Source organism: Canis lupus, chromosome 22, assembly GCF_048164855.1.
Source record: "Canis lupus baileyi chromosome 22, mCanLup2.hap1, whole genome shotgun sequence".
NCBI lineage: Eukaryota > Metazoa > Chordata > Mammalia > Carnivora > Canidae > Canis > Canis lupus.
Window position 1 is genome coordinate 30,710,589 of NC_132859.1, and position 12,153 is coordinate 30,722,741.

The 12,153-nt window shown below is 37.9% G+C and overlaps 1 protein-coding gene and 1 pseudogene across 5 annotated transcripts in view; one reads left to right on the top strand and one right to left on the bottom strand.

The window, feature by feature from the left end:
* ZNF385D (zinc finger protein 385D) overlaps positions 1–12,153 on the bottom strand; it is an 897,042-nt gene that overhangs the window by 157,434 nt on the left and 727,455 nt on the right. The gene's annotated exons all lie outside the window — the stretch shown is intronic.
* On the top strand, positions 6,732–7,014 carry LOC140613728 (large ribosomal subunit protein eL38 pseudogene; annotated as a pseudogene).

Consider the following 12,153-nt stretch of genomic DNA (forward strand, 5'->3'; position numbering starts at 1 on the left):
TGTGTCAATCACAGGTGTGACACAGATGAGGTGTCAACCCCTCACCTTTACCAGATCACATAAAGAAAACAGATTATTCTCTCTTCAGATGTCTTTCAACACTTGCCTGACTCACTCCCGTGGCACTGATAACGTCCCCATGCCTCAGTTTCTTCATCTCTAAAATGGAAATAATAGCAGTATCCATAGGGTTAATTTGAAGACTGTCATTTTTTTTCTAATTGTTTTTTTTTTTTAAGATTTTATTTATTTATTCATGAGAGACACACACAGAGAGAGGGAGAGAGGCAGAGACACAGGCAGCAGGAGAAGCAGGCTCCATGCTGGGAGCCTGACACAGGACTTGATCCCGGGACTCCAGGATCATGCCCTGGGCTGAAGGCAGGCACTAAACCGCTGAGCCACCAGGGGATCCCCACTAATTGTTATTTTTAATCTCATTTAATCATTACTACTATCTGGTGAGTTAGGGACTAATTGCAAGGTTACAGATGAAGAAATTAAAAGATTCCTACCTCGATCTTTAATGATTTTATTAAAATATTTGAACATAAACACTTCAAAGTAAAGGCTCACCCTACTCAACATTATCCAACATTTGATAAGTCCAATGCAAAATGATTCATGTATACTACTATAGGAAAGCCTCATAATGCACACCACACCAGTTACTGTCTGTGGACCACCTCCATCCACTCTCTTTCTCTAACCTCCTCTGTTCCCTAGGGGTCTCACTCCATCACCTGGATTTCTTCCATCCTGGTCTCACTCCATCACCTTGATTCCTTCCTCCTGAATTCTGGTTGTGTTTGGTCCCTAGAGGCACCAACAGGAGAACTGAGGGATGGAGATGAGAGACCCTAGTGTACCTTTCCCAGCTCTCGCCAAAGGTCCACACTACTCTGACAGAAACTGCTTCTTTTTACTGTCAGCCTCGGGGGGTCAGTCCCGAGTCCCTCTGCCCAGCCCAGGTCTCCCAGGGCTCCAGCATTGTTATTCCCTTTCCCTTCCCTTTTGGGCCCAGGAGTGGCCATGATTCCACCTCTGGGGGCCACCACACAACTTAGTTCCTCTAGCATTGCCTTCACCTCCAAGCACAGTCCTTTTATGAATTCCATTAAACCCTTTAGAGTAGGTATTTTTCCTACCAGTATCCTGACTGACTCACGGAGGGTATAGGAAATACCATATATTTTATGTACAAAATGGAACATCAATAATAACTTTTAGTTTCAGGTGACTTTAGAATGCATTTGAAATAGATGAAAAAAGTGAGGGCTGGAGAAATAAATTGGATCCCGGCTGCAAAGCAAGTAAGAGTGAAAATGGAGAAGGGCTGGTCTCCTGACTCCCAGAACAGACAATTTGTGCTCCATCCTATGGTCTCCCTCACAGGGGGACCTGAACTGGAAAACAAAAGGTTTTGATTAAAGGAAGCAGCTGCAAGACAGTGACTGTGGCTTCTATTAAATAAATTCCACCGTCAAACCTTTCCACCCCATTGAAAGAAGAGTCCTACCATCTCTCTCCATGGAGATAATTAGGATTTAACCTCCGTGTCAGAGGCAGAAAGCTGCTAGCTTTCAAAAAGAGATGTTACTTAAGGGTCAAAACTATTTTCTTCTGATCAATTCTGCTGCAAATGGATGAAGTTCTTTTACCTGCTTCTTGTTCTGGGATGTGTGAGGGGTTATCTTCTTCTCTCTCCCTCTCCTGTATACTTATAGCATATTGTGTATTATCAGGCAACATTGAGGAATGCAGTCTTTAATTAAAACAGTTCCTTATTTCAAATGCATTTACAAAACAGAGAATTTATTCACATTAATCAAAATTAACTTCCTAGCTTTTTGTTCTCCCAAAAATTATTCTTAAAATTGATTGTGTACCATTGATAGTAACTAACTTACACACACACACACAAACACACAGAGATATATAACAAGTACATACAAACATACATGCATGAAGTCTTTAAAAACGAATACAAAATTAAGTTTATAATAAAGAATGAATAGCATTTATTTATTGTTTAGTAGGGGAAACTTTTGCATTAATGACTTTATGGAATTATCCAGTAATTTAAGGTAGCATTTTTATTGTTGTTTAATAGGTGACAAAATCGAAGCATATTTAAATTAATAAAAATCAGCCTAAACTGGCCACAGGTCAGTAAGTAGAAAACTGCAAATTTGAACCGAGGCTCTCCTATATAAGCAGTGTACACTCTTTCCATTTTCTGGTGGTTTATAATCAATACCATCATCACACTGATCCACAGAGAACAACTGTATTGATGAGCCCAAATGATGTCCTCTGCCAATCATTTCTTTCCAGTACCCACATCTTCTCAGAATACCTTTCTGCCCTCTAGTTCATAAAGGGATAGCACCCCTCTGGTCACATCTCATTCTTTCTTCTGGAAGTTTAGCTTTGGGTCCTGCAGATACTGGTTTAGGTTCCGTTAATGGTTAAATGGAAACATCCTGTGGGAGCATGAGCTGGAAGCCACGTGCATGTGGGACCAGAGCGAGCTAGTTACATATGCAAGTTTGAATAGTGTTGCATTACTTGCAACCAAGTGACCCATAATGCAAAACTATAATCTTTTCTAATAATTATGTATGTCTTTTAGGAATGTGGCTATGAACATGAATTCTGAGTGTGGCTGGTTATCAAACCACAAGCATTAGTGGAATGTCAGATAACTAAGAATGTAGAATTATCAGCTAGTGTAAAAGTATGGGCTCTGGATTCAGAATGCCTAGGTTCAAATCTCTGCATAAGTATAACACAAAACAAGTTATTTTTACCTACTCTGCTTCTGCTTCCTCTGCTATAGAATATGGCAAATAAAAGAATTTACCTGAAAAGGTTGTTATGAAATTTAGTAGTATATGGAGAGAAATAACCACAGTAGCTGACCCAAAGAGGAGCTAAAAAAAAAAAAGTCAGTTGTTGTTTTTGGTGTTATTTTTACTCTGATCATCTCCACAGCTATTTTCCCCTGTCCTACTTCTAGATAAAGCTTCATTTTGGGGTTTCATGGAGAAGCATCAAAATTCTATACAAATAAAAGTAGTGCCAAATCCAGTTGTGCAATAAAACCAAGATCTGTCATAGCCATTAGTATTAACATTTATGGTTCTTCCTTTATCTTTAAATTTCCTGGAAGTTTCATTCATTATCATAAGCAGGTGTTGGGGTGATGAGACCTCACTGAAAAAGGCAGGAAAAATCTTTTTAAACATCTTGGCAATGGTTAAGTCAGACAACTATGGCATATAATCAGGTACCTAATATGAAAATAATTGTGCCATCTTTTACAAATGTAAATGATTGCCAACCATGTTCTTCAGAAGCTGTTTTCCCAGCTAAATAGAATTGTGCTGAATAATTTCATTTGATCTGTCCCACATCCCAAAGCTGGTGTTTTCAGAAGAAGGTTAGGGGAAGAGGAGAGCCCATACTCCACAATGAGTAAAACCGACTGGTCCACACAGGGATTTACCCACCACATTAGCCTCATTAACACACAGCTCTAGCCAATTGAGCTAAATAATTAGGGTCAGCTATAGATAGAATTACCATTAATTGTTTTCAGATTTCAATCTCTGGGCCTTTCATTCCAGAATCACTAATTAAAACAGGGAAGAAAAAAAAGTGCTCAGAAGTATGGAGTGAACTTATGCTTCATAATCATCTATTAGCAAGCCAAATGGCTCATTTATGGAGAATGCTATCCAAATCAGGTTTTCCAGTAGTAAATATTTAAATTCCAGGCACTTGAGAAAAATGTTGCTAAATCAATTCTAGACACCACTGTTTTGTCTAGTTAACATGTCTTCCCACCCTTCTTATGGGAATAGTTCGACCCAGCCTCTAGAAATAGAGAGTAGACTCACAAACTACTTTGAGCCCCTTGGAGTAGCTTGCCCCATGGTGGTCATACTCATTGGTCTGAAGTGTCAGAAAAGAAGCTATGAGAGGATGTGTTCTTCACACTCTGGTCTTAGAACTGTTAATATATAAGCTTGATTAGCTTGTAGCCATTTCTGAAGCCACACAAAGACAATGAAACCCTCATGTGGAAGAAACAGATGTGATTTATGGAAAGATGAGTAGAGAGGCCTATCTTGTTTGAATCCCTTCTTCCATCTGTCCCTACCTTTACTCTTACCATTCCCAATTATACAGGCTTATAAATTTCCTATATTTCTTAAACTAATCTAACTTGGGTTTCTGTCGTTTGCAATCAAAATGTCTTAATTAGCAAGCCACTACTTTTTTTTTATTTTTTAAAAAGATTTTATGTATTTACTTGAGAGAAAGTGCACAAGATAGCAAGACAGAGCACGAGCTGGGGGAGAAGCAGAGGCAGAAGAGGAAGAAGAGGCAGAGGCAGACTGGGGGGAGAAGCAGAGGCAGAAGAGGAAGAGGGAGAAGCAGAGGCAGACTCCCCACTGAGCAGTGAGCCTGATGGGAGACTTAATCCCCAGACCCCAGGATCATGACCCAAGCTGAAGGCAGATGCTTAACTGAATGAGCCACACAGGTACCCCATGGTTACTTTCTTTAAATATTGTTGAGTCTTGCTTTATTTCAAAGACCCTAGAAATATAGGGGCAATTCAGAAGTAGTCATATCTACAAAAAAATATAAGAATAAATAAGTAAATAAATAAAATAATAAATAATAAATAAATTAAAATGCAAAAATTATGCATCTTTAAAATGCATAAATAATACATAAAATGCAAAAAAATGGGCAGCCCCGGTGGTGCAGCAGTTTAGCGCCGCCTGCAGCCCGGGGCGTGATCCTGGAGACCCGGGATCGAGTCCCGCGTCAGGCTCCCTGCATGGAGCCTGCTTCTCCCTCTGCCTGTGTCTCTGCCTCTCTCTCTCTGTCTCTATGAATAAATAAAATAAAATCTTAAAAAAAATGCAAAAAAAAATGCATAAACATAGAAATATGTCTTTAGAAAGGCCTCATAGGAAGCTTTTTGGAGATTGTATTGTAACAAAGGACAGGAATATATATATAAGAACACAAATGTCCCTACGCTACTGGATTAAAAAAATAAGGCATGACAATGCTGCTTTTGAGTTAATATGTCTGCCATAGATACAAGCATTTCACATTATTACCAGATTTAATTCCACAATAGTTCTATTAGGGTGAATTAGTTATCTACCAATATACAACAACTTTATTGCAAATTTAGGGGCTTAAACCAACATTCCCTCATCTGAAAATTTCTGTGGGCTAGGAGTTCAGACACAGTTTTGATACATCCTTTGCAAAACTGAGAGCAAGGGCTCAGCCTGGGATGCAGTCTCATCTGAGGCTTAGATTGGGAAGTACTGCTTCTTTACTTAACTTGGCTATTGCCTGCATTCAGTTCTTTGTGGGCTGTTGAACTGAACCTCATTTTCTTGCTAGCTGTTGGCCTGAGGCTGCCCCAAGTTCTTTGTTATGGGGACCTCTGTATAAGCAACTCACTAATATGACAACCTGCTTTTTCAAAGCTTACAGTAAGAGAGAAAATCTCCTTGTAAGACTTGTGTTTCAATCATACACAATTATATACATATAATTGTGTTTGTCCACCATGTTTGTCATATTCCATGGTTAAAAGTACATCATAAGTCCCCCCACACTTAAGTAGCGGAATTACATAAGAGTGTGAAGGTGCAGCTCATGGGAACTACCCTAGGGTCTATCTGCCACAGATGTATATTTTATTATTATTTCCCATATTACAGATGAGGATATTGAAGCATTCTTCACAGAGAAGATAAGATACACAGCTATGCTTCAAATCCAGGCAGCCTGTTTCTACTATGTTACTCTATGGAAAAAGAAAAGCAAACTACATATGGCAAGATCAGTATCAGTCTCAGATCCAATGTTCACTAGCTGTGTGAGCTGGGACAATGTCTTAACCTCTCTGTTCTTCACATTTTGCCTTCTGTAAAGCAGAAATGATAAAGGCATTTCTATTGTGTTAAAAATATTACCCTATATTCCTATGATATAGAATGAAGACATTATCAACTAAATTGCTCTAAATTTTTTTCCCCAAATAAATCGTTCTGTATACTCTAAGTTGGCTGCAATTCTATGCACCTACATACATGGTCAAAGGCCAATAAATCATCCATTGCTTTCTGCAGTGTTATACCAAGTTCAGTTGTATTAGGCAGAGGGACATAAAGAGAGAAGTATCTGAGGATGACATGGTGCTTCACCATCACCAAGACATCATACTTGAGAACATTAACAGACAGCAAGATAGATGATTTCCCACAAATTCACTCATATTCTTTTGCTTGTTACGCTTTATAATACTTCCATAAAGGCTGGACTTAAATGTCTTAGGTAATGATGGATGGAAAAATGAAGGAAATGCACATCTTGTGAGCAGCTACTAAAAGTTACCATTGTCCTAGGCAGTTCATTGATGTTATTTCATTTAACCTTCAGGAAGTTCTGTGAAACAGTCACTTTTAACTCTTTTTTCAGATTAAAAAACTAAGGATCAGGGAGGTCATATAACTTATACAGTGTAGGATTTAAACCTAAGACTTATTCAAGTTGGACACATAGGAGAAATACATATATATATATAAAACATCATGGTGGTGAGTGTCTCTGCCGGTAAAGGGGAGCCTGGGGGGCAATCCGGGGTAATCCGCCAGGGGGTGCTGGCCGCGCACTGACCCCTGCGCCCCCCGTTGCCATGCCTCGCAAAATCTGAGGAAATCAAGGACTTCTTGCTGACCGCCCAGCGAAAGGACGCCAAATCCTTCAAGATCAAGAAGAATAAGGATAATGTGAAGTTTAAAGTTCGATGCAGCCGATATCTTTATACTTTGGTCATTACAGACAAAGAGAAGGCAGAGAAACTCAAGCAGTCTCTGCCCCCAGGTTTGGCAGTGAAGGAGCTAAAATGAACCTGGCCCACTGATTTGAACTGTATTAAAATTTTAAAAATTCTTAAAAAAAATAAAACATCATGGTGGAATTATATATATATATATATATATATTATAATTATATATATATATATATATATAAAACATCATCATGGGAATTCACTCATTTATTCAGTTATCAAATTACCAAGGAGTAATGAGCTCTTATATCAGTCACAGATACATAAAGGCAATGGAAAGTCAGATTAAATGTCACAGTATTTTGAAAGAGAAATGACTCAGTTGAGACCCAAAAACATCTCTCCTTATCTAACAGTACTGCTAACTCACCATGTGTCCAAGTCAACTGATTTAGATTCTATAGTCCAACCCTCAGTACCTAACAGTACTCTGTATTCATAAGAACAACTTTGAAGTGTCTTGAATTTAATAGTAAACGTAAAATATGTACAAGAAAGAACTGAATTAAAAAACTGGCTTCTAATCATTATATACCCACAAGTAAACTAATTTCAGAAATGATGATACAATTTTACAAACTTAGTAAAGATAAAGGCATCCTATTTTAAGAGACGTATTTTTCCCTAAATCTTTCTATTTTTTTAAAGATTTTATTTATTTATGAAAGACACAGAGAGAGAGGCAGAGATACAGGCAGAAGGAGAAGCAGGCCCCCCCACAGGATGCCCAATGTGGGATTCGATCCCCAGACTCCAGTATCACGCCGGGAGCCAAAGGCAGACACCCAACCACTGAGCCATCCAGGCATCCCTTCCCTAAATCTTTCATGTTTCATTTAAAAACATTATAGTTTTTAATAGAAACAATCTAGAAAAAATGCTGAGCTTCACACCTACTTCCTTATAACACCACTGTGTATCTGTGAATACATGGAACTGAAATGGAACATTGTCTCCATGTCCCAGGCAGAGCCAGGTCGCAACTGATTTCAGGAGTTAAGCCAAAACAAACAAACAGATAATAACAGCATTAACAGCATAATAAACACTGTCATGGGTAGGCTTCCCTGCACTGAAAGGAGGGCCCTAGGGTGGGGTGGGAGGCTCTTGTCACCAGAGAGTTCATGTCAAGGCTTATTAGTGGCACAAATTCAAGGTTTTGTGGGGCCTACAGATGAAATTTATACAATTTTAGTATCTTAAGAAAAAGAATACATACTATCAAGTACAAAAAGTAGATTAGAAAAATAATATTTTTATAATAAGGAGATTTATAACAAACTTCAAACCTAAAAAGAGAAAATCTGACAGACAACACAAATATAAAATTCAGGAAAAAAAATTTATATATGTTTAATTCACCCACTTGATAACAGCCCTCTACATCTCACATACTCTTTGATGACTTCTTCAATGGCAGTGATTTTATACTATAGTTTTCAATGAAGACAATGAAAGAAGCAAAATCAGTCTTCTGGTTTGGTTGACTAAGTTTATAAGATAATAGTTTATAAGGTAAACTTTTGGGATTCTTGTCAAATTTGGGACACTTCTATTAAGTTTCTTTTATACTTGAGCTATAAGATTTAGAGGTATATTCCATAGACCAGTTTCTGTCTCCATAGATTTCAAATCTCATCCCTCCTCTCTTAGACACATACCTTTAGTGCTAGTCTTTTTAGAATTGGTTCATATTGAGATCTAAACCCAGACCTTACATTTCTGTTGTTACTCTGTGCATTACTGATAATAGAAAAGAAAACCTCACATCACATGAAGTTTTGTCAAGACCCTTAGTGAACTTTCCAATGTAATTACATAGACTCTGTTCTTTATTCATTAAATGGTCCTTTAAACTCTTGAAACAATAAATAGGCAGATTTGCATTATCAGATAGGGACAGAGTGATAATATTGAGGTTGGAAGTTGTAGCCAAGCATATGAATGAATCCTAGAAAAGCTGCTGTGGGAGGGAATGAACACACAATTCATTTCCATGCATGCCACATCCATGTTTATTTGAGCAATCAATCTCTGCCCTTATAATTTGTTGGACATGGAAACCACCTCTGCTAGTTTGGAGAGGCAAACTGCTCTAACAATTAGACTCCAAATATAACAATAATTTAAGTACACAGAAGTTTAGGGGTTTTGTTTTATTGTTTTTGTTTTTGTTTTTTTTTAAGACATCTCTATACCTAATGTGGGGCTGGAACTCACGACTCCCAAGATCAAAAGTCACATGTCCTTCCAAATGAGCCAGCTAGGTGACCCTAGGGAAGGTTTATTTATAGTGCACAAGATAATGTAGAGAGCAGGTCTGAAGTGAGACTCTCACCACTCTGTTCACTCAGGAATCCTAGATGACAAAGGTTATACCAGCTTTAACAGGTGGTTTCCAAGGTCCCTGTATGAGTTTGTGCTAGGGCTGCCAAAAAAAAAAAAAAAAAAAAATCACAGAATAAGTGGCTTAAACAACAGAAATTTGATTTCTCACAGTTCTGGAGGCTACAAGTCCAAGATCAAAGTGTTGACAGGTTTGGGTTCTCCTGAGTCCTCTCTCCATGACTTTCAGGCAGCCACCTTCCTGCTGTGTCTTCACATGGCCTCTCCTCTGTATGTGTGCAGTGCCTGTGTGTCCTACTGTTCTCTTCTTGTAAAGACACTAGTCAAATTGGATTAGGGCCCACCCTAATGGCCTCCTGTTAACTTAATTATCCCTTTAAAGGTCTCTCTCCTAATACAGAGGTAGTGGGGGTCAGGGCTTCAACATACATTTTGAGGTGTGAGGGGCACAGTTCAATCCAAAACTGTCATCCTGGAGGTTTTTTTGATTCCAGTCACACAGAAGTGGAAAGGATTATGGAGAAAAATAACATTGGGTGTGTTCCTTCAGCTATGCCTGAAGTATAAAATTATCATTTGTAGTCCCCCCTTTAGGTAAACTTGGACATACGGCTGTGCTCACAAGGAGAACTGGGAAATTTAGTATCCCGGAGTATCCCCCTCCCAGCAAAAGCTCACACAATGGAAGTTTGGAACACCTTTTTGGTGGACAGGTAGGCATCCTTGCCACAGCTCCGTATTTAAACTTGTAGGCTCCTTATTCAAATGAAACACAGAGTTTCACATAACAAGAACTCAACAAATAGAATTTTATTTCACTTTGTTTCTTGCTCTCATCTCCTAATATTATTAATCTTGCCCCCTAGCCAAGTCCTTGACCTTTTTTTTTCAACTTTAAAACACTACATTTTTTTTTTTTTTGCAGTCCTATGTGAGTACGTATGTGTTGGAGAGAGATTTAAAGAAACCAATCAATTTGAAAAGACCTCATTATTCAGTGAAAGAGAGGAAAAGGCATAACAAGCTAACTCAAATGAGTCTTCAGGAATCTGAGTAGTTTTATTTACGTAGGACAGGAAAAGATAACTTTCTGAAAGGCTAATCAGAATTAATGAATAGAAGAATTAAGGAATAGAATTAATGCATAGAAAACAGGAAAAGAAAAACTGTAATCAAGCATCAAGTTTGTTCTCTTTAAACAAGCTGAAATCTCTTAGAATTTTAAAAATGAAATCACCTTAAGACTACCCTTCTCCATAATAATAAAAAAAACCAAATGAATATAATAAAAGACTTAAAAAAGAAAAGGATATCTAATTGTAATCATATAATATGCACAATGTGATAAAAATAATGGCAAAATGAAGAAGTGAGAGCATATATTATCAGGTTATTTGAGAATTCATGGTGGCCACAATTCATGCTTTTTCCTTGCAAAGGAATCTGGGTAATAGAAACAGGGTAAGGAATGGCTTAATTCTTGTTTACTGTTGGGAACATACAGACATCTGACTCACTGATAGTGCTAAATTAGTTGCTTCTCCACTGATGCTAAAGATACCCTTCAGTACCTTCCATCAGAAAATCAATTTCCTTGCAGGAGAGTTTTTGAAGGAGGCTGGGGAACTTCTATTATGCTAAATAAGTAGTCACAGCAAAACACACTTTCATTCCTAAAATGACCTCTACCAAATAGGGCATATTTACTCTTGCAAGTCACAAATATTTCTCTAGCCTTTAAATCCAACTAGTTTTACCATTTAAAAAAAAATTAAAAACAACTCACATTCTCCTGCTTATTTCTTATTGCTTGTTACACTCAGTAAGTGGTTTGTTCAAATGTCTACAAACAATGGTGACCTGCTTTGGAACAACTTGTGTGTGTGTGTGTGTGTGTGCGCGCGCGTGCAAGGCTTGCTCATTGCAGTCTCTGGTGTCGAAATGTGTAGGACAAAATGCTTTTTGTGCTATTTGTATGCTTTTGACAAATAAGACAGAAATTACTAATACAGGTCACTTGGAAGCTGGAACTTCAATGTGTCATGAAAAGAATATACACATTTTCATCACCTCTGAATCTGCAATACAGTTCTTTATTGCAGCAAATAGCCAAATTATTAATTCGTGTTCACTGATTGTTTTTTGAAGGCCTCAACAAAGTCAGAAGGAACCATTTGACTAAATTACTAGAACACATTGATTTTTGCCCCTACCGCATATTTTAAAAATAAAACCTGATATTTTCCTTCTTTGCAAAAGCATGAACTTCAGCAATCTCCTCTCTGTCCTTGAGACCTGTTCCATCAATAACAATTTCTACATTTATAAACCTTAATGAGTTGAGTAATAGAGAACTCTGGCTTCCCTAGCCACCAAGGATACCAAACTTTCATCTCCATTTAATAAGAGCAAAGTGTCTCAACTCTCATGTGCTCAGAACAATAAGCTAAGTTCTTCATGAGAGCATTCTGGTAAGCACTTGGGGCATAGTAATGCTGGGTACAGAGAACCGGACGAGGGTCCTGAGAGCTGGGTTTGAATCTAGCTCCGTTATTCAATAGCTGTGTGTCCCTGAACAAGTCACAACTCTTAAGACCTCCTGTGTGCAGCTATTTGGACAAGATTTTTTTTCTTTTTCTATTATTTTTTCAGAATTTTAAATATTTTTTTATTTTTCATTGAAACACATTATAGATCAAGGTATGTGCGTAATCTATTATGTCTCTGTATCTATTATCTGAATGGACAAGATACTTGCTAAATAGTTCATGTTACACTGTTTTTGTGACCCAGATACCTCCCTGTGCTTTATATGTATTAGTTCACTTCTTCTTCAGAGCAACCCCAAGGGAGGGTACCCTGAGAATCTTTGCTGAACGGATGTAGAAAGCTAAGGTTTGGTGAGGTTA